The sequence below is a fragment of the Phyllostomus discolor genome, chromosome X, assembly GCF_004126475.2.
Source record: "Phyllostomus discolor isolate MPI-MPIP mPhyDis1 chromosome X, mPhyDis1.pri.v3, whole genome shotgun sequence".
In the NCBI taxonomy this organism is placed as follows: domain Eukaryota; kingdom Metazoa; phylum Chordata; class Mammalia; order Chiroptera; family Phyllostomidae; genus Phyllostomus; species Phyllostomus discolor.
In genome coordinates, this window is record NC_050198.1 from 30,849,412 (window position 1) to 30,872,507 (window position 23,096).

Below are 23,096 nucleotides of genomic sequence, written 5' to 3' on the forward strand. Positions count from 1 at the left end.
TGTTCAGGAAGCAGTAATTCCTTTCTCATGCTTTCACCATCTACTATCAGGATCTTCTTCATAAAAAATCCAGCTCTTACTTTCTCTCAGTCTGCAGTCAAATATTCAGGATTGAACTGTGACAAGTCTAGAACAGGTACCAAAGGCATTAAGACGTTCTTTTAGCAGCCTCTTTTGCTACTCAATCAGCCAGATTATTTCCTCTAGCCACTTCAGTGTCCTTTTTCTGATACCCCAGCCAGTGCATAACTGCCACCTCTAAGGTACCTGGACAGCTGTTAATAGTTTTACAATTTCTGCTGCATGTTTAACTTCCTTTTTATTGGAGGTTTATGGTTCTTTTTCCTTCCAGCTGGGACCATATGATTGCAAAATTAGGAAAACTTACCTCAAGTCAGTATATACATTCACTCTCTCTTTGTGTGACAATTCCAGTGCCCTCATCAATGCAATCAGTTCAGATTTATGAGCAGAGATTCCCAGCAGTAAGGTCTTGGTCTCTACTAGTCCTTTAAGAGCCACAACTGCATATCCAGCCTTTCTGTTTCCTTTGCATAGAGAGCCCAGTCTTCCTCTTCTAAAAGATGGTCCTGTAAATCAATTTTGCTAGAATACACAATTATTTCAGCACAGTCATGCATTAGTACAGCTGAGCCAAGCTCCAGAAGGGAGGCAGGATTTAACTTACAGTTTTCAGGGAGACATTAGGATTGTTGAGAGGACTTGCTTGGTACCTGCCCATTCTTCCAGCAATGAGCCACAAATTTCCTTTTTGCTCTAGCAGGCTCAGCACTTGGTGGGGTGCATAAATGGTGATAGGCTGTCCCAAGAAAAACTTTACAGCTTCCTGAAAAGCTTTCAGGTGGCTGCCACAGCTCTCAAGCAGACTGGCCACCCCTGGACAGTGTGATTTAGTTTCTCTGACAAGTATATGATGGGTTGCAGAATGTCACTAAGCATTTGGGTGAGGACTCCTAGGGCAACACCCTGCCTTTCCTGAACATACAATGAAAAGGGCTTTAGTAGATCTGGAAGCCCAAAGGCTGGTGTAGAAGGCAGTTGCAGAAGCCAGGTGTACCTTCAGGGACCCAAAAGCCTGAGTGCATTTCTTTGCCCATTCTGAAGGGCTATATTCTGGCCCTTTAAGAGCTTCATACCGTGGTTTAGCAATGAGCCCAAAGTTTGGAGTCCAAATGTGGCTGTAGCCCGCCATTCCCAGGAACCCTCCTATTTCATGGTATTGGGAACTTTCGTTTGAATTACGATTTCTTTTCTGTTTGCAATAAGATTCCTTTTGCCAAGTTCAAGCAGGAACTAAAGAAACCTTTGCTTGTTGGCAAATCTGGGCCTTCTGTACTGATACTTTAAGCCACAAGATGCCAGATGGTTCAAGGTAGCTATAGTATTAGTTAAACATTGATGAAATGACTTCCCGGTAATTAAGAGGTCATCTACATACAGGTCCAGCACAAATAATGTGCTTTTAAAAATATATTTTTTTATTTTTAAAAATTTTAAAAATATCATATTTAGTCATTCTTAGAGAAAGGAGAAGGAAGGGAGAAAGAGAGGGAGAACAACATCAATGTGTGGTTGCCTCACACACACCCTACTGGGGACCTGGCCCACAACCCAGGCATGTGCCCTGACTTGGAATTGAACCAGCAACCCTTTGGTTTGCAGGCTGACACTGAAACCACTGAGTCACCAGCCAGGGAAAATAACACCCTATTTATTACAAAATCAAGTTCCTCCTTCTAGTTTTAGGTCCTTAAAGTTCTGGCTCAGGATCTCCCTAAAAATTATGGAGGAGTTCTTGAACCCTTGTGGTAAGATTGTCCAGCAGTACTGATTCTTGACCCAAGATTCCGGGTCCCACCATTCAAAAGCAAACAATGGTTGAAAGTCTTGATCAACTGGAATGCAAAAAAAGGCATCTTTTAAGTCCAATACTGAATACCAGAGGCTATGCCCAGGTATACTGTTCATGAAATTATAAAGACTTGGGACATTGGGGTAAATGTCCTGTATAATGTCATTTATGGCCCTTAAATCCTGTACAAACTGATACTCATTTGAGTGAAGTACCTTAACAGGCAATATGGGTATACTGTATGGGGAGCAGGGCCAAATAAGTCCATATTCCTGAAACTTCTGAATTATTAGGTGTATTCTTTTTAGGGTCTCTTTCCACAAGGGATACTACCTCTTATTGGGAGTTCCCACCTCTGGTTTGAGGTTAATTTTAACAGGGGAGGCTTGCTTAGTCTTCTCTTGCTGTCCAGCAGCCCACACAATTGGGGTGTACCTGATTCTTAATTTCTTCTGGCTACGGTTGCTTTTCTTCCTCCAATGATTTCGTAAGGAACTGCCAAACATGCTCTGGAGGGACCTGTAGGTGGAGCTGTTGTTCTTCTGGAGAGAAAGTATTCTAATCACTAATTTTGGACAGCAGTTCCCCTCCTAGAAGAGGATTTGAACACTCAGGAATATATATAAAAAATTATGAGTTAAAACCATATGTCCCATAGCACATTCTAATGGCTTCAAGAAAAACTGGCTTTCAGAGCTTCCAGAAATTCCCGTTACAGTTACAGCCTGCCGCAAAGACTCAGAGCTCTACTGACCATGGAATATGTTGCTGTGGTATCAATCAAAAAGTCTACAGTTCCCCCCCACCACCAACTGTTAGTTTTACCCAAGGTTCCTAGGGGGTGACTTTAGTAAGTTGTTGTAATAAATGTTATTCATCGTCAGAGCTATTTCCCTTCCCCAGCATAACTCTTGAGTTCTCAGACTCTGACCCTCTTTTCTCTCACTTGGGACACTCATTTTTCCAGTGCCCCTCTCCTTTGCAATACACCCAATGATCGGTGACAGGTGTTTTAGATGGAGGTTGGGTGCCCCTTGCTCATGGATGTCATTGCTCTGAGGACAGTTCCAAGGAAATAGTGACAGCTTGGGCCATTTTCTATTCTAAATTTTTGAAAGCAATGTCTACTAAGGATTGGAAGGATTCATGCCCATTCTTCCCTCTAACTTCTGAAGTTTCTTTCTTATGGCAGGTGCACTTTGGGAGATAATGGTCATATTCACCATTCTAATATTTTCAGGGGCTTATGGATCCAAATCAGTATATTTTCTATAGGCCTGGCAGATTCTTTCAAGAAATTTAGAGGGATTCCCTGTGGGCTTTTATTGTACTGCCTCTATCATATTCACACTTTTCTTCAGTCCCTTAAAGATGCACCTCTCACATTGTTTTAAGAGAGGAAGGCCATTCTCATTAAGGTCCCTGTTGGGCTTGCTTAAAGGTATTGCCTTAGTAGGGTCAGAAGCCTCATCTGGATTTTCTTGGTACAGTCTTCAAGCTGCTTCATTTGCCTTATCCAATGCCAGCCTCTGCTCATCCCTAATAGGCAAAATATTCAGTAAGGCTTGTATGCCTACCCAAACTCCAGTATACCACTGCAAGGAGTGAGGCTGGCTTATAGCAATTTTGCTATGCTAAATAGGCCTGAGGCTCTCAAAGCTCACATTCTAGGCATGGCTCCTTTTTTGCTGTGATAAAGCCCCCTATGTAGGTGTGCTAGACAGAAGGACATACCATTTGTCTTGGTGCCTGGGAGCCTCTGCCCCTAGGACATGGCTGCTGCAAAGGGAAAGGTGAGCAAAACCACACTAACAAAATATGGAGACAACCTGTAAAAACCACTTACCTCTTTAAAGACTCCTCTGAAAATGCCATCCACTGTGACTGTGTTTCAACCTACTGCCCTGGAATCGTCCCAATCCAAATCAGCACTCCTTTTGAGGGGTGGATGTGAAGAAGACTAACCCTGAGTTCCTTTTACCTAAAGACCAGCATTACCATAGCAGGTAATGGTACAGCTTAGATTTAAACTGATGTCTATCTCTTAACCACTATTCCTGAGGGAGGAACATATCAAAATTCATTGTGCATATTTTTCAAAATATATATGCGATGTGTCCATAATGTATTTAGCCATGTAATAGAAAAATAGAGACATTTATTGAAGAAGATATGAGATACAAGAAACATTGTACATAGGACAATGATGCCTCAGTCCCCTTCGAGTAAGCACCTTGGGACCTCGCACAGTTCTCCCAGCCACTCTTCCACTGTTCAAAATCCTCTGCAAAATCCTTTGTTGGAATCGCCATCAGCTGCCCCACTGCATTTTCCTGAATCTCATGGACGGTCTTAAATCTCTTCCCTTTCAAACATGACTTTAGTTTTGGGAAAAGCCAGACGTTGTGGGCACCAAATTTGGGCTGTATAGAGGCTGAGTCACCTGAGCAATTTGATGTTTCGCAAAAAAAAACACAAAAAAACCCCTCTGCGTGAGAGGTGATGCATCAACAGGTGCATTGTCATGATAAAGCTACTCATCACCAGTTGCCCATAGCTGTAGGCTTCTGAATCATCCAAATAGTTTCTGCGGAGGAATGTTCAGACATAACACAAAATTTGATGCAGATTTGTTGCTTTACTCAGTCATTTTTAGTGCAACAGCCACACGGTACACATACTCAACAGCATCTACTGCCCCCACTGACTAGTACAGTGAAGTCATTGTCCACACATGTGCATTCCAGTCCACCCTCCTTGGCTGCCAGGTCACACTGATGTTGCCCAAACCATTCTCGGTATATCAACAATGGCTGGACTTTTTCTGGACAGACCTCATATACCCCTCCAGGCAGTCAGAAAGCCTAAACAAGGTAACTGTACAAAGCACTAAAGGTGGGGAGGGAAGATCACAGATGGGCAGAGAAATATTTAAATAGCATGAAGTAAAAACAAACAAAAAAATGATCTTTAATGTACTGATAAAGAGAAATGTTACTTTTTGGTTACAAAACCAAGGTCTAGAACACTGTCCCACTGTTATCTATGTATAAGAAAAGGGGAGATAATAAGCGTGTGTATGCATGCTTAATTTTGCATAAAGGACCACTGAAAGGACAAAAACCAATAAAAGATACCCATAGGAGACAAGAAGAAAGAGGGGGGTGGCACATCTTTTATTACTGTTTATGTGCATTATACCTCCTTTTTCCTAATAAGAATGCTATCAATGCCCTGGCTGGTGTGGCTCAATGGATTGAGTGCTGTCCTGAAAACCAAAGGGTCGCCAGTTCCATTCCCAGTCTAGGTCACATTGGGTTGCAGGCCAGGTCCCCAGTAAGGGGCGTGCGAGAGGCAACCACACATTTGTGTCTCTCTCCCTCTCTTCTCTCTCCCTCCCCCTCTCTAAAAATAAGTAAATAAAATCTTTTTTAAAAAGAATACTATCAGAGGCAATACCACTAACATTTCATAGGAGCATGTCTAAATCTTCTTGTCAGGATCCACTGGTTATTTTTTCTTTCTTTTTCTCACTTTTTTAAAAATTTTCTTAATCACACTTTTTTCCCTGTAGCACTTTTCTCTGATAATCACTCCTTTGTTCTTTAAAATTTCTCCCACCTTGGTTCCTGTGATAATGAATACAGTTATCCATGATCCATGAATTCACTGAGCACTGCTTGGGTCAGGCATGGCGCTAGAATCTCTTTCCTACTTCTTTGAGACTTAGTCTCTTTAGCTAGCTCATTACTTTCTTTTTCTGCTCTTCCTTTTCCATCTTCCACTTTAACTGTCATCATGGTACAAGGTTCAGTCTTGAGTTCTCTGCTTTATTCCTACGTTCTTTCCTTTAGGTATGAACTTTTTTCACAGCTTCAAATAGTACCACTAAGCACAGCCATTCATCTGACTGCCCTTCCTCAAGCTTCAACTCTACCAAATATGTTCACTTGAACAGTTAAAATAATTGTTCTCCTGGTCTCACCATGTATTAAACTGAACTCATCACATTCCACCTTTCCAGATGGCCCCCTGTTCTGGCATCCTCATTTACACTATGACATGCAATTATCTCAGTTATACCATTGACACTTCAGGGTCATCCTAGACTATTCTTTTTTTCACTTCCACTAGGCAGCACTTAACCAGCCCTGTTGTTGAAGTGTTTCTCTTTTCCATCCTCTCTTCTCATGCCCATCCCCACCAACCTAATGTGTGTCCTTGGTGCCATGGTTACCACATCAGCCTCTTCTTGGGAGCCCCTACTTAAGATCTCTGCTTGCTTCCTTCCATGTATCACATACACTGCAGGGCAAATGAGCTTAGTAAGTAGCTCAGAGCATACAGTCTTTGAGGGTGGTTTGGTTATTATTAGTCTCATATTATGAAACTTTCTATTTTAGAACTTGTAAATAATTTCACCCTCTCATAATCTAAATTGTCAGCTTTTTGAGTAATTGATAAGAACCTTTGTTTTGAAGACTGGGAGAACTTTCTTAAAGAAGAAAAACAACATCAAAAACTGAGCAGCAACTACATGCCAGGTATTTTCACAAAATTAACCTTGGTATATCCCACAGTGGCTATCACGGGAAGTTAAGTCAAGAGACACTTATTTGTTTGAAGAACTCAATTATCTGTTTTAGCAATCTTTTGAAGTCCTGACTATTGAATAGGGCATGGTCAATGAAAACTGCTCTTTGCTTACATTCCTCTCCATGCCTGGAATCCCTTTCCCCAAAGCTTCATATTTTGCCCTTCCTTCAGGAATGGTCCAAGTTGTATATCTTCCAGTAAGCCACTGACCCTCAATCATTTGGATTGGTCATGTCAGAGCTGCAAACAACAAGTGTGGATTTGAGAACCATCAGACCTGGGTCTGATTTACCTTCTGCTACATACAGCCTGTGTAAATCTCCACAAGCTATGTTATGTCTTCAGTTTTCTCATCTGTAAAATGAGAATTATGCCTGCTTTGCAAGTTATTTTGAGTATTCAGTGAAATAAAGTAGGTGAAACTACTCGCTTCAGTGTTAGTTCTTCTTCTTTAATCAAACAAAACCTTGAAATATTACTTTTCTTGTCTCTTGTATTTCCAAAATGGCACAAAACTCCCTGTGGAAAGACACCAAGACTTTTGTACCTGCTCTCTCTTTGTCTCAGGAAACAAAATACTGCCTAAAGCAAATAAAAGTCGATTGAATGAACACCAATATGAACAAGATTGGAGAGGCTCTAGTACTCTAATACCACTCAATCAGCAACTTTTATTGACTTCCTGTGACTATTGAACCTATGAGCTGAACACTTTAGGATAGGGGTAAGAGGGTAGAGGAAACTGTTAGCAGAGTATGAAGGAGGAGGATATGGAAGAGAGAAAGAGGAGGGGAGTGTGAGGGGAAAGAGAATAATAACAAGAAGGAAAATGAGAAGAACAAGAAGAAAAAAGAACGAGAACAATGCTGGGTCTCATGTAACAAAGTCTTGAGGCAGGAAGAAGGCAACACGGTAACTCCATAATGTCTCTAAGGTCCTAGGCTCTTTCCATCTCCCTGATCTGCCATCCTAAACATGTAGCTTTCTCTACACTGGTATTATGGCTCTCATAACTGTAAATATTATGACTGCATTCTTTGTAGAAACAATTGAGAGGTGAATGGCAAAGGAGCAGCTAAGTCCCTTATTGTCAGCAAAACAATAACTTTCCCAGCAGCCTCACTCAGTGGACTTCTACTTATATCTCATTTGCCAGAGTTGGATTATATGGCCATCCTACCTTCTAGGCTGGGGAGATAAGTATTATTATTAAGCACATTGTATCCCAGAAAAATTGAGGTTCTAACAGTAAAACTGATAACAACAGATATTAGGGAAGCAATTATCAGTATTTGCCACAAAAAGCTTACAATCTGTTTAGTTTAGAAATCATAACCGGATGGGAGGGAAAGAATTTAAGAACAAATGGAGCCCAAAAGTTTCTTCGGAGTGATAAAGAATGGAATAAGACCTTTTTTGCGTAAAGTCTCCCCAAAAAGTAAAAAAGTCTCAAGAAATTTGTGAAGCACACCAAGGACAAAATTGTTGCTATTGTGATTAAACAAATAACTGGTTCTTGTACCCAATGCTGCAGAATTTATACATGGGCTTGGATAGAGCCTAGAAGGCCTGGAACAGTTTTCTTAGGCTTCTGTCCCATAAGGTTGTGGTACTTCTAACTTCAGAAAGCTGAATACAGAGACTTTTGAGAACTCGCTTAGATGATGGTTCCCAAGAAAAAACACTCTCTCTTAAGCCAAACATGGTGCAGTTTACTTCTAATATGGAAAATGGTGGTTAGTTTCTAAAGCTGAGAATTCTCTGGACTCAGACATGTTCTTAATCCCTTTTGAAAGTTGAGATTTAGAAAAATTCAATCTAGAAAAAATAAAGTTCAGGGAAATTTAATTTTTTCTTAAGTGCATATTGATTCTGGATTTATATATAAAAGTAAAGGCAGTGAGAGTATCATTCAGGATTCCCCTAGAGAAATAGATTCATTAAGAGATACACACACACACACACACACAGGGTGGGCAAAAATAGGTTTACAGTTTTAATACAAATAATACAAGGATAAACTCTGTTTCAGGTAATCACCACTGTAAACCTACTTGTCCAACTCATATATATGAGTTTCATTGTAATGAATTGGCTTAGGTGAGTGTGGGGGCTGGCTAGACAAGTTCAAAATCTGAAATCTGTAGAGCAGAGAATCAGGAAAAGCAAGCTGGGATTCTTAGATATAAGTTGATGCTTCCATCCACAGGTGGAATTTCTTCTTCAGGGAAGCCTCAGCTGTGCTCTTAAGGTCTTCAACTGATTGAACTAGGCCCACCTAGATTATATAGGATACTCTTCCTTACCTAAAGTCAACTGATTATAGATTTGAATCACATGTACAAAACACCCCAACTTAAATTCATGTTTGATTGAATAACTGGGGACTATAACCATGATGACACATAAAACGAACCATTATAGCAATGGTTGGTGTTTTGTTTCTAATTTCTATAAGTGAACATTTTGTTCCTCGTGAAAATAAATCACAAGCTCAGACAGGTTTCAAGAGAGAGAGTTGATATTATCAAACTGTTCCTTCAGCATTAAAAATACTGGGTGGAGTAAAAGTAGGTTTACAGTTGAGAGTACATAAAACACAGAGCTTATTCTTGTGTTACCATCGATTAATCATTATATTATTTCCATACAGACAACTGTAACCTACTTTGTCTCTCTCCCTGTATTTGGTCTATGAATGTCATTAACCATCTGGTAAAAGGAAGGGAATCTTCATTGCTTTCAACACATCATTGGGTGTAAGCTATTGCCTGATTCCACTGAACTGTTTTCAGTTTATTGGTAAGAAAATTAGTTATCCAGCTTAATTTATTTTAAAAAAGGAAGTATTTCAAGAAACAAGTGTGTATTTCTTAATTTGTAAATCACTTCCTCATGGCACAAATGTTTAATGAGTACTGGGATATGTCAGTTGGCTATTTTCACTGTCCCTTGGGATAAAAATGGTGGATGCTTTTTTAAACATTGAAACCTACAAAAAAAGTAGAAAACTTTGTGTTTTAAGTGTACCTGCTATCTACTAATGATAAGAAAAACGTTTTATTCTCTCTGAGCCTCAGTTTGCTTACATATAAAATGGGAATAATGATTACTATCTTGAGGATTTGGTGAGAAAATATAAGTTAAATATTTGGAACACAGCACATGCTCCACAAATATTGATTTTCTGCCCCATTCCATGAATATAGATTTCACAAGTCTTATAAATTAAAAGTTCTCTCCACCATGTTCATGGATGGGAAGCATTAATATTATTAAAATGTCCATATTACCCAAAGCAAGCTATAGATTCAATGCAATTCCGATCAAAATTCCAAAGGTGTATTTTATGGAACTAGAATAATCTAAAAATTTATATGAAACCACAAAAGACCCTGAATATCCTCAGCAATCTTGATAAAGAAGAACAAAGTTGGAAGAATCACACTTCCTGATATCAATCTATACAACAAGGCCATAATAATCAAAACAGCATGGGACTGGCATAAAAAACAGAAACAGATATCAATGGAACAGAATAGAGCCCAGAAATAAACCCACACCTATATGTTCAATTAAAATTTGACAAAGAAGGCAAGAATATACAATGGGGTAAACACAGCTTATTCAGTCTTGGCTGGTGTGGCTCAGTAGATTGAGCACTGACCTGTGAACCAAAGGGTTGCTGGTTCGATTCCAGGTCAGGGCACATGCCTGGGTTGCAGGCTGGACCCCAAATTGGGGACCTGCAAGAGGCAACCAATCAATGTATCTCTCACGCATCAGTATTTCTCTTCCCCTCTTTCTCCCTCCCCTCCCCTCTCACTAAATAAATAAAATCTTTAAAAAAAGACAGTTTATTCAATAAATGGTGCTGGGAAAATTGGACAGATACATGCAAAAACTGAAACTAGACCACATTCTTACAACATATACAAGAATAAACTCAAAAAGTATTAAAGATTAAATGTAAGACTCAAAACTATAAAACTCCTAGAAGAGAAAACAAAGGCAGTAAAATCTCTGACATTTTCCTTAGCAATATTTTGGTCTAATACACAGGGTCCGGCATAAGTAATGCCGAGTGTGGTTGGAGGGTAATAATATGAGTGTAATAATTTATAGTTTTAATTTGAATATTTCAGCTAAAATGTCATATGGTGTGCTTGAGTGTGATATTGTTATGTTACATAATTACATGCTTATGATTTTGTAATAAAAGATTTCATAATAAAAAAGGGGCATTGTTTGTGCTGGACCCTGTATATCCTTGGGCAAGGGAAACAAAAGAAAAAAGAAACAAATTAACATCAAACTAAAAAGTTTTGCACAGCAAAGGACACCACCAACAAAGCAAAAAGAAAACCTACTGAATGGGAGAAGATATTTGCCAGTGATATATCTAATAAGCAGTTAATACCCAAAATTTACCAAAAAAAAAGAAGGAAGGAAGGAAGGAAAGAAAGAAAGAAAGAAAGAAAGAAAGAAAGAAAGAAAGAAAGAAAGAAAGAAAGAAAGAAAGAAAGAAAGAAAGAAACTCATACTACTAAACACCAAAAAAAAAAAATCCAGTTTAAAAATAGGCAGAGGACCTGAATAGACACTCCTATAAAGAAAACATACAGGGACTTCCAGCCAAGATGGAGACATAGGTGGGCACACTTTGCCTCCACGCACAGCCAAGATAGGGACAACAACAATTTAGAAACAGAATAACATCCAGAGCTGACGGAAAATTGATCTGAATGGAAGTCAGACAACCAACAAGTTGAAATAGACCCGTTCATCCAGACCGGTAGGAGGCGCGGAGAGCAGAGAGAATTGGGACCAGGCCCGTAAGGCATCTGGGAGCAAGTAAGGTATCTGGGGCACGCAAGACTGCAGGAGGTAGACCCTGAGGATGCAGGCGGCAACTGGCAGACCCCAGCCCAGGGGTGGCAACCAGCAGACCCAGTGAGGCAGCGATTGTAAAGCAAGGCAGTGCACACAACCCAGGATCTCAGCGCTGGGAAATAGAGCCTTGGGACACTGATTGAGGACACCTGTGGGAGTTGATGCAAACAGAGAAACACCCAGCCTCACAGCAGAGGTCCTTGGAGGGTCCTATGGCATGCACATGCCCACCTACACGGGAATTGGCACCAGAGCGGCCCAGTTTGCTCAGGGGAAGCAGCAGAAGGGACTGAGGTCCCTCGGAGAACAGAGCAAGCGCCATTGTTCCCTCTCGACCCCGCCTCCACATACAACATCACAACCCAGCAACTGGGGTACCCACCCCTGGTGAACACCTAAGGCTCCGCCCCTTACTGTAACAGACATGACCAAACCCCCCAAAAAAGAGAGACAGAGGTGGTTCAAACAGAAGAACAAATCAAAGCCTCAGAACCCATCCTTTTAAGTGACTGAGAGATAGCCAACCTATCAGACGCACAGTTCAAAACACTGGTGATCAGGAAGCTCACAGAATTGGTTGATTTTGGTTGCAAATTAGATGAACAAATGCAGGTTACCATAAAAGAGATGAAGGAAAATGCACAGGGAACCAATAATGATGGGAAGGAAACTGAGACTCAAAACAATAGAGTGGACCAGAAGGAAGAAAGAAACAACCAAACAGGAAAGAAGGGAGAAATAAGAATTCAAAAAAACAAGGAGAAGCTTAGGAACCTCCAGGACATCTTTAAATGTTCCAACATCTGAATTATAGGGGTACCAGAAGGGGAAGAGGTAGAGCAACAGATTGAACACGTATTTGAACAAATAATAAAGGAGAACTTCCCCATTCTGACAAAGGAAATGGACTTCCAGGAAGTACAGGAAGCTCAGAGAGTCCCAAAGAACTTGGACCCAAGAAGAAACACACCAAGGCACATTATAATTACATTAGCCAAGGTAAAAATGAAAATGAAGGAGAGAATCCTAGAAGCAGCAAGAGATAAGGGGACAGTAACCTACAAAGGAGTTCCCATCAGACTGTCAGCTGATTTCTCAAAAGAGACCTTACAGGCAAGAAGGGGCTGGACAGAAGTATTCCAAGTCATGAAAGGCAAGGACCTATATCCATGGTTCTCTATCCAGCAAAGCTTTCATTTAGAATGGAAGGGCAGATAAAGTGCTTCTCAGATAAGGTCAAGTTAAAGGAGTTCATCATCACCAAGCCCTTATTTTAGGAAATGTTAAAGGGACTTATCTAAGAAAAGAAGATAAAGAAAAAACATGTATAGTAAAAGGACAGCAAACTCACAATTATTAACAACCACACCAAAAACAAAACCAAAAGAAACTAAGCAAACAACTAGAACAGGAACAGAACCACAGAAATGGAGATCACATGGAGGGTTAGCAACAGGGGAGTGGGAGGAGGAGAGAGGGGGAAAAGGTACAGAGAATAAGTAGCATAGACTGTAGGTAGGAAATAGACAGGGGAAGGGTAAGAATAGTATGAGAAATGTAGAAGCTGAAGAACTTACAAGTAGGACACACGGCCATGAACAAAAGGGGGGAGTGGGTGGGAGAGGGTGTACAGGGTGCAGAGGAGTAAAGGGGGGAAATGGATCAACTGTAATAGCATAATCAATAAAGTATATTTTAAAAAAAGAAGACAGAACCCTAGTGCACTGTTGGTGAGAATGCAGATTGGTGCAGCTACTATGGAAAACAGTATGGAGTTTCCTCAAAAAATTAAAAAGGGAACTGCCTTATGCCCCAGCAATTCCACTTCTGGGTATTTATCCAAAGAAATCAAAAACATTAATTTGAAAGAGTATGTGCACCCCTATCTACAATAGCCAAGATATGGAAGCAACCCAAATGCTCATCAATAGACAAGTGGATAAAAAAACTGTGGTGTGTATATATATAATGGAATATTAATTGGCTTTAAAAAGAATGAAATTTTAACACTTGCAACAGCATGGATTGACCTAGAGGGTATTATGCTCAGTGAAATAAGTCAGAGAAAGACAAATACCATATCCTTCCATTTATATGTGAAATCTAAAGAACAAAATTAAAATACAAACAAAATGAAACAGACTCATAGACACAGAGAACAGACTGGTGGTTGCCAGAGGGGAGGGGGCTTCAGGGACTGGGTGAAAGAGGTGAAGGGACTAAGTACAGATTGACAGTAACAAAATAGTCATGGGGATGTAAAGTACAGCATTAGAAATATAGTCAATAACACTGTAATAACTATGTATGGTACCAGATGGGTACTAGAAATATCAGGGGGAATATTTTGTAAAGTATATGATTGTTTAACCACTATACTGTATACCTGAAACCAGTACAAAATAATGACTATAAACTGTAATTGAAAAATAATTTTTTAATTTAAAAAATAAATAAAAGTAACAAATAAATATTTTAAAAAGTGAAAAAACTAGAAATAAATTTTAAAACATTCTTTCCAATATATTTGCACATTGCCTCTATTTGATAGCATTATTTTGGAGGTCAATATGTAGCAAAGCATCAACTGAGTTTATCAGTTCCCATGACCTTATCACACTGACTATACTCCCTTACTGCAGTTTCCTTTGTATTTACTTATGTGCACTTTTACATGTTATCATTTCAACCATGAGTGCAGATAAAACTGCCACATGTCTACAATTGGTCTTTTGTTTTGAAAAATCAGAAAAATTTCCAAATTTCATGTGAAAATGTTCCTGTGAGTCAGTGAACAATGTTTGATATCACCAGATTTGACAAGTTTGAAATAATTCTGACTGAGGAAAAAGGGAGGTTATCTTAAATTCTCTTCACTATTAAACTTTCTCACGGCTTGGCAGGTGCACAGGTTCTTTTGCATCATTATTAATTATTAATTACACAAATAATACCATTTTATTTCCCCTGAAAAAAACTGGAGATAAATCTAAAATCCTGTTTGATCCCTATTCCCTATTGGTAACTACAATTATAAATTTTATCTGTATCCTTCCAGACCATTTATGGATTTAAATATACATTACAGTACAGACAGATGAACTATTTTACTTATCTATGGAAAATGGGGCCCATTATTTTTTATCATGTGAAATCTGGTGTGATGGGTAAGAGAGGGATTGGGAAGAAAAGATAAGAAAGAAGGGAATTCTTACCAAGACTGCTCACTTATTTCTCTGTATTTCTTTGGCCTGTTTTAACTTTGGCCACTTGAACCTTTTGCTGCCAAGTTACCCCACCGTTGTGTCTGCACAATAGCACAAGCAGTTCAAAGATCCTGCTTCCAGTTTCATCAATGGGTAGCTCAACAAAGACAGATACACAGTCCCCTATGCCTGCTGAAAGAATCCCCCCAAATCCAAGCATCATCAGTTCCATTTTACAAATAAACAAACACAAGAAAAAAGAAAGATATTAAAAGAATAGTTTTAGCTTTCAAATGCAAACTGAAGTCATGACTCCCGATGTCAAATTCTTTGTTTTACAACTAAACAAAAATCTCTTCATTAATAATTTCATTAATTTCTTTTTTATTGTTGATTTCTTTTAACACATGAGATGACTTCAAGTTCCAGACAATATGTCATAGACTCATTTCTCCTTGCTTGTCCCTGCCAACTAAAACAAAAATCCCTAGAAATAATACTGAAGTGCATCATAAAGAGATTCTGGTGGTAGAAAGCAGAATGTGGGTTTGCTGGGGCCCTCAGGACTTGAGGAAACAAAGCAGCAAGCTGCCTGGTTCTTCAATATCCCAGACTAGATGCTGGAGAAACCTGTAACCTAGAATCTCCAACCGGAGCAGACAAAAAACACCACCAAAGAAAAACCTGTTGTTCCTGGCCAATGGATCCGGGAGAGAGAGGAACCCAGTCCAGTAGGAAAGAAACCTTTTGACAACACTCACCCTACTGAAACCGTGAGTACTCATGACTTTGATTAACTTTAGTTTTAAAACCTACCTCTAGCCCTGGCTGGTGTGGCTCAGTGGATTGAAGGCTGGCTTGAGAAACAAAAAGTCACTGGTTTGATTTCCAGTCAGAGCACATGTCTGGGTTTCGCACCAGGCCTCCACAACCAATCGATGTTTCTCTCCTTCTTTCTCCCTCCCTTCTCCTCTCTCTAAAAATAGATAAATAAAATCTTTTAAAAAATAAAACAAAGCCCTAGAAATCATTCATCCTCTCTCTCTCTCCCTCTCCCTCTCTCTCTCTCTCTCCCTTCTTCCTAATAATTAGTAACCCCTAAGGCAGCAGAAGACAGTAGCTTGGACCTGACTAGTGATCACAAGGTCTGGATCTCTGGCAGACTAAAGATAACATCTTGACCTAAGTTACATTTCAGCTCCTGAGCCCTAAAGTCAATAATCCCCAGCTACTGTACCATGAAACCTGACAGAGAGACACCTGGAACAGACCTCAGAACCATTCTCAAGACCTGAAGAAATTATTTATTACCCTTACCTCGCCTCTGACCAATCAGCTCCTAGCATGAGCTCAACTCCTAACCCATGGTATCTTGTGATTTTGCCCTATATAATCTGTAACCTACACACCACACAGGAATCCAGGCTTTTGAATACTAGCTTCTTGTTCTCTTGGGTGGCACTATTCATAATAAAATAGTCAATATTTCTCCACCACAATTCTTGGTGTTTAGTGTTAGGCTCTACTAGATCTGGGTGGACAGACTCTTTCTATTTGATAACACTACACTTGCCAGTGGTGTCAGCAGAGACTTAAGTTTCCCATTCAGTTCCTCTCCCTCCTAGAGCACAAGCCAAGATTGAATGGGAGTTGCTCTCAATCAGGGGAGGAAGCATTTCCCTCCCCTTCTGTAGAGAGCTTGTGGGAGCCCAACCACACCAGGCAGCCAGTAGCATGGTCTGCCCCAGCTGGCAGAATCAGTGGATACCCAGCAGGGAATCCACACTGCTATGTCCCACCCAGCAGCAGCAGCAGCTACCCAGGGCTAGGACTTTTAGCTTCAGCAAACCTATCATCATTCAAACCCCACCTGGGGACATCAGATGCCCTAGAAGGCACAGGATCTCCTGACCCCCACCAAGTAGCATGTGTCTGGGAAGGCACTTTAGTCTCCTAACAGTGGTGGCAACTAAGAGCTCCTGGGGGAGTCTGGACATCTGCCACTCTCCTGCCACCCAGCATCAGCAGAGAATCCAGAGACGTTTCCCCTACCCAGTGTTGCCATGTCAGTGGAGACAGAGTGAGGAGTCTGGACTTTCACCATGATTTACCAGTGGCAGCCGGTGGCCCTTAGCATCCCAATTAGAGAGTGAAGGGAGGATCTCAAAGAGAGAGCTAGAGAAAGGGATTCTTTTTTTGCACAGTTTACTTTCAATTATGTTTTGTATTGGTTTCAGGTGTACAGCTTAGTGGTTAGCACACCGCTGTGTTCAATGCATCATTATTTACACTAGCCAAGATATGGAAGCAACCCAAATGCCCATCAATAGATGAATGGATAAAAAAGCTGTGGGGTGTGTGTGTGTCTATACATACACATTATGTGTGTGTATGTCTATACATACACATTATGTGTGTGTATGTCTATACATACACATTATGTGTGTGTATGTCTATACATACACATTATGTGTGTGTATGTCTATACATACACATACAATGAAACATTACTAAGCCATGAAAAGAATGAAATCTTACCATTTGCAACAACATGGATGGCCCTAGAAGATATTATGCTCTGGGAAATTCAGTCAGTCAAAGACAAATACCATATGATCTCACTTTCTGTGGAATCTAATAAAGAAACAAACAATTTAAACAGACTCATAGACACAGAGAGCAGACTGGTGGTTGCCAGAGGGGAGGGAATTGAGGGACTGAGAGAAAGAGGTGAAGGGATTAAGAAGTGCAAATTGGTAGTTACAAAATAGTCATGGGGATTTGAGTAGAGCATAGGGAATATAGTCAATAATACTGTAATAACTATGTATGGTGCCAGGGGGGTACTGGAAATATCCAGGGGAACACTTTGTAAAGTATACGAAAAGTGATTCTTTCAATCTGCATATGGTGCTAGCCAGTTGGTTGAGTACTGTCTCATACACCAAAAGGTTGGGGATTTGATTATACCAGTCAGGGTACATACCTAGGTTGTGGGTTCAATCCCCAGTTGGGATGCCTATGGGAGGCAACCAATCAATGTTTCTCTCTCACATCAATGTTTCCCCCCCCCCTTCCTCTTTCTCAAGTCAATAAACATATTTTTTAAAATTTTAAATAAATCTACATATGAAGTCTTGGGCAAGATGCCTGAATGACCCAAAGGTAAAACTGACTAAATCAACATGTGTGAAGGTATGAGAACTGATCTACAGGGTTGAATACCACCTAAGTTTACAAGGTGGCTTCAAATAGCACACAAACAAAGCAGAGCAGAATAGCACCACAAAGGTTCTAAATACAAAATTGTCATTACAACCACAGCCCACAAAAATAGGCCAGGACCTGTACACTAAACCTAAATAGCATAATTGTGTGTTAAAATAGAAAATTTAAGTAGGATCTATAGTCTCCTAACATCCAAAATATCTAGGAGACAATGGAAAAGTGCTCATCATCCCAGAGCTAGTAAAATCACAACTTGAATAAGAAAAGACAATTAACAGACATACCACTGAGATAAGTAGATGTTGGAATTGTCTTACAAGGACTTTAGAACAGCCATCGTTTAAAAAATGCTTCAGTGAACAATTATAAATTCTTTTGAAACAAATGGAGAAAAATCATGAAATTTCAGCAAATAGAAGTTACAAAAAAGAACCAATTAGAAATCACAGACATGAAAAATGCAATATCAATGTTAAACACTCAAAAGATGGGCTCAAAAGTATGAAAATAACAGAGGATAGAATGAGTGAACTTCAGGACAGAACAATAGAATTTCTTCAATATGAACAAAAGAAAATAGATGAGGGAAAATTTTCCCAGTGTCTCAGGGACCTGTTGGACAATAACAAAAGTGCTAATATCCATATCATTGAAGTCCCTAAAGGAGAGGAGAGAGTGGGACTGAAAATAAATTCCAAGAAATAATGGCTGAAAATGTCCCAAATTTGGCAAAATACATAAACCTACAGATTCAAGAAGTTCAATAAGACCCAAATAAGAAAACCCAAAAATATCCACACCAAGACACATTATAAATGACTTATAAAAACTAAAGAGAAAGAAAAAAATCTTGAAAGCAGCTACAAGGAAAAAATGCATTACCTAGAGAGAATCAGTGATTCAGATGACAGAGAATTTCTCATCTGAAAGCATAAAGGCTGGAGGGAAGTGGTACATTTTTCAAATGATGAAAGAAAAGAATTTCTAACTTTGAATTCCATGTTCCACAAAAATGTCCTTCAGGAATGAAGGGGAAATAAAGACATTCTCAAATGACAGAAAACTTACAAAATTTTCACTAGGAGACTTACCATTTATGAATTGCCAAAGGAAGTTCTCCAAACAGAATGGAAATGGTAATAGAAGGAAGCTTAGAGCATCAGAAAGGAAGGAAAACAATGAAATGTGTAAAAATAGGGATAAATATATCTTCATGAGTTTTTAAAATCGTGATGGCTTGATGAAGCAAAAAAATATCACACAATCTGATATTGGGTTCAAAGTATGTAGTGGAAATAGGTAATAAAATAATATTTTTAAATTGTTTAAATACATGAATTAAAATACAGAGAGTCATAGATAGCTTTAAAGAATAACCCAACTGTGTGCTGTCTATTAGAAACTCACTTCAAATATAACATAGGTAGGTAGAAAGTAAAAGGGTAGAAAAAGATATACTACTTGAACATTAATTTATAAAAGCAGGAATGGTTATATAATACAAGATATCAAAATTACCAGGGACAAAGAGGGACATTACATAATGATAAAAGGGTCAATTCACCACAAAAACATAGCAATTCAAAATGCGTATACACCAAATAACAGAGCTTCAAAATACATGAAGCAAAATCTGAGAATTTTAATAAAATTTGTATTTATTTATTTATTTATCTTTTAAAATTAATGTTTGAATACATTTGTCTCCATTTACCCACCACCATTTCCCCCCCTGCCCCACCCACTCCCACCTCCCACCCTCAGTCCTACCCCACTTTGGCTTTTTGTCCATGAGTCCTTTATACATGTTCATTGATGACCCTTTCCCTTCTTTCCCTGTTATTTCCCTGCCCCCACCCCATTACTATCACTTTATTCCATATTTCCATGTCTCTGGTTCTATTTTGCTTGCTTGTTTTGTTAACTAGGTTCCATTTATAAGTGAGGTCATATGGTATTTGTCTTTCACCGCCTAGCTTGCTTCACTTAGCATAATGCTCTCCAGTTCCATCCATACTGTAGCAAAGGGGAGGAGCTCCTTCTTTCTTTCTACTGAAAATTTTAATATTTTTTTAAAAGAATGCTGCCCTGGTTGGTATGGTTCAGTGGATTGAGTGCCAGCTAGCAAATCAAAGGGTCACAGGTTGGATTCCCAGTCAGGGCACAGGACTGGGTTGCAGGCTGGGTCCCCAGTAGAGGGTGCAAAAGAGGCAACCACACATTAATGTTTCTCTCCCTCTCTTTCTCCCTCCCTTCCCCTCTCTCTAAAAATAAATAAATAAAATCTTTAGATTTTATAAATCTAAAGATTTATTTAGATTTATAAATAAGATTTATTTAGATTTATAATCTTTTAGATTTTATAAATCTAAAGATTTATTTAGATTTATAAAATCTTTAGATTTTATTTATTTATTTTTTTAGAGAGGGGAAGGGAGGGAGGGAGAGACAGAGAGAGACAGAGAGAGGCATCAATGTGCGGTTGCTGGGAGTTATGGCCTGCAACCCAGGCATGTACCCTGGCTGGGAATCGAACCTGGGACACTTTGGTTCCCAGCCCACGCTCAATCCACTGAGCTATGCCAGCCAGGGCAAATAAATAAAATCTTAAAAAAGAAAAAAGAGAGAAGACACAAATCACTAATATCACAAAAGAAATAGGAATCTTACTACATACAGATCCTCCAGACACTGAATGGAAACTAAAGTTCTCAACCCACATTCTTTGGAAGAAAGATTCTATGTGAATGTCTGTCCATAGCAAATATATAGTCAATCCATGAACAAAGTGTTCATAAAATCTGTTACTATTTGGAAAATAAACTTGTAAATTATTAAATTTCTTTGATATTAGGGACCCCCCCGAAAAAGGACTACCATGTGATCCAGCAATCATACTTCTTGGGTATATATCCTAGGGAAACAACTTATCTCAAAGTGCTACCTGTACCCCCAGGTTCACTGTAGCATTATTCGCAATAGCCAATTTATGGGAGAAGATAGATAGATGATAGATGATAGATAGATAGATAGATAGATAAATAGATAAATAGATAGATAATAGATAGATCATTTAACCTTAAAAAAGAAGGAACTTGGTTGAACCTGAAAGGCATTATGCTAAGTGAAATAAGCCATGAAGACAAAGGTACATACTCTATGGTATCTCTTATATGTGGAATCTTAAGAAATAGAGTTGAATTAAAAGAAACAGAGTAGAATAGTTTTCCAGGAACTGGGAGGTAGGGGAAATAGAGAGGTTGGTAAAAGGGTACAGACTTTTAGCTATAAGATGAACAAGGTCTGAGGAGTTACTGTATATAACATGATGACTACAATTGGTAATACCATATTGTATAATTGAAATTTACTAAGAGTAGTCCTTAAATGTTCCCACCAAAGAGGGGGGGTATAAAAATATGTGGGATGATGCATGTGTGTAATAAAATGGAATACTATGAAAAACCCTATATGCATAAATGGACAAATTGCCTGAAAACCACAAACTACCAAAACTCAACCAATATGGAATTTATAATCTGAATAGATCAATAACAATTAAAGAAATTAGATTTGTAATTTAAAAGATCTGAAAAAGGAAAGCTCAGATCCATATAGTTTCATTGGAGAATTCAACCAAACATTTAAAGAATTAACACCAATTTTAAACACTGTCTTCCAGAATACCAACAGGAGGGAACACTTCTGTTCCCAAGTTTGATGATTCACTAGGAACTCAGTATACAGTCAGATTCATGGCTATGCTATATTACAGTAAGAGAATACAGAGCAAAATCAGCAAAGAGAAAAGGCACGTGGGTTGGAATCTAAAAAAAAAAAACAAAAAACAAATACAAGCTTGCAAGAGTCCTCTCCCAGTGGAGTCACACAGGATGTATTTAAGTTCTCCAGCAAAGAGTTATGACAACACATGTGAAATGTCTTCTATCAGGGAAGCTCATTAGAAACTCAGTTCCCAGGGCATTTATTGGGGGTTGGTCATGTAGGCACCCCTCCCTAACACCGAAATTCCAGACTTGCAGAAGGAAAGCAGATGTTCAATACAAACCATACTGTTTATACAAACAGTTTAGGCACAGTGATCCACTCTTATCAGTACTGTGAATGGTGGGAACTCACCCTAAATCCAAGTTTCCAGATGCCATCCAAGGGCCTGCTATGTTAACTCTTTTCTGCACAACTTTCCAACTCATTTTATGGAGCCAGCATTATGCTAAAACCAGACAAAGTATGAAAAAAAAACTCTAAAAATTCTCTCATGGATACTGACACCAAAATCTAACAAAATATTAGTGATATAGAATCCAGAAAGATATAAAAGAATTATACCACAGTCAAGTGGGACTTATTCCAACTATATTAGGTTAGTTCAAAAATCGATATTCATATACTCTGGTTTCTCTTCAGATTGTATAAATCTTTCACCTTTTACAAAAATCAATATTCAATCAGTATAATCTACTATAGCCACAGGCTAAAGGAGAAAACTCAGATGATTATGTCAACTGATGCAGAAAAAGCATTTGACAAAATTCGGCACTCATGATAAAAACTCTCAGAAACTAGAAATAGAAGAGTATGTTTTCAACTTGGTAGGTAAAGAGCATCTTTTTAAACACAGGAAATAGTTTTCTTAATGATGAAAGATGGAATGCTTCCCCCTAGAAAGGGAACAGGGAAGGATGTCCACTCACACCACTCTTATCTGACATACTGAAAGTTCTAGACTGAACAAAACGGAAAGAAAAGAAAAGGCATACAGATTGAAAAGAAAGAAATGAAACTGTCTATGTTTATAGATGATATGATTGTCTATGTAGAAAATTCCAAAGAATCTACAAAAAAAACTCCTAGAAATAATAATTGGGTTCAGGAAAGTCAAAGAATACCAGATCAACACACAAAAAATAATTGCATTTCTACGTACTAATAAGGAACAATGAATGAGGAAGCTGAAATATAAAACACAACACTATTTATGATCACTCCAAAGAAAATAAAATATGGTATACAGTTAATAAAACATACAGGATCTATATGCTGAAAATCCCAAAATGCTGATGAAAGAAAACAAAGAAGATCTAAATAAATGGACAGATACACATAGAGTGTTCATGGATTGGAACACTCAATATAGTAAAGATGTCAATTTTCCCTAAATTGATCTACAGGTTTAACACAATTCCTATAAAAATACCATCAAGGTTTTTGTAGATAGAGACAAGCTCATTACAAAATAATATGGAAAGGCAAATGACCCTGAATGGGTAAAAAACAAT

The 23,096-nt window shown here is 38.8% G+C and overlaps 1 long non-coding RNA gene across 2 annotated transcripts in view; it reads right to left on the minus strand.

Moving 5' to 3' along the window:
- LOC118498541 overlaps window positions 1–23,096 on the minus strand; it is a 29,854-nt gene that overhangs the window by 4,311 nt on the left and 2,447 nt on the right. Inside the window, exon 1 of one of the 2 annotated variants that reach the window (XR_004901025.1) lies at window positions 389–1,439. The exons of the other annotated variant lie outside the window; for it this stretch is intronic. This is a non-coding gene — a long non-coding RNA (uncharacterized LOC118498541). Of the gene's footprint in view, window positions 1–388; window positions 1,440–23,096 lie in introns of those variants that run through there. 2 annotated transcript variants of the gene reach the window in all.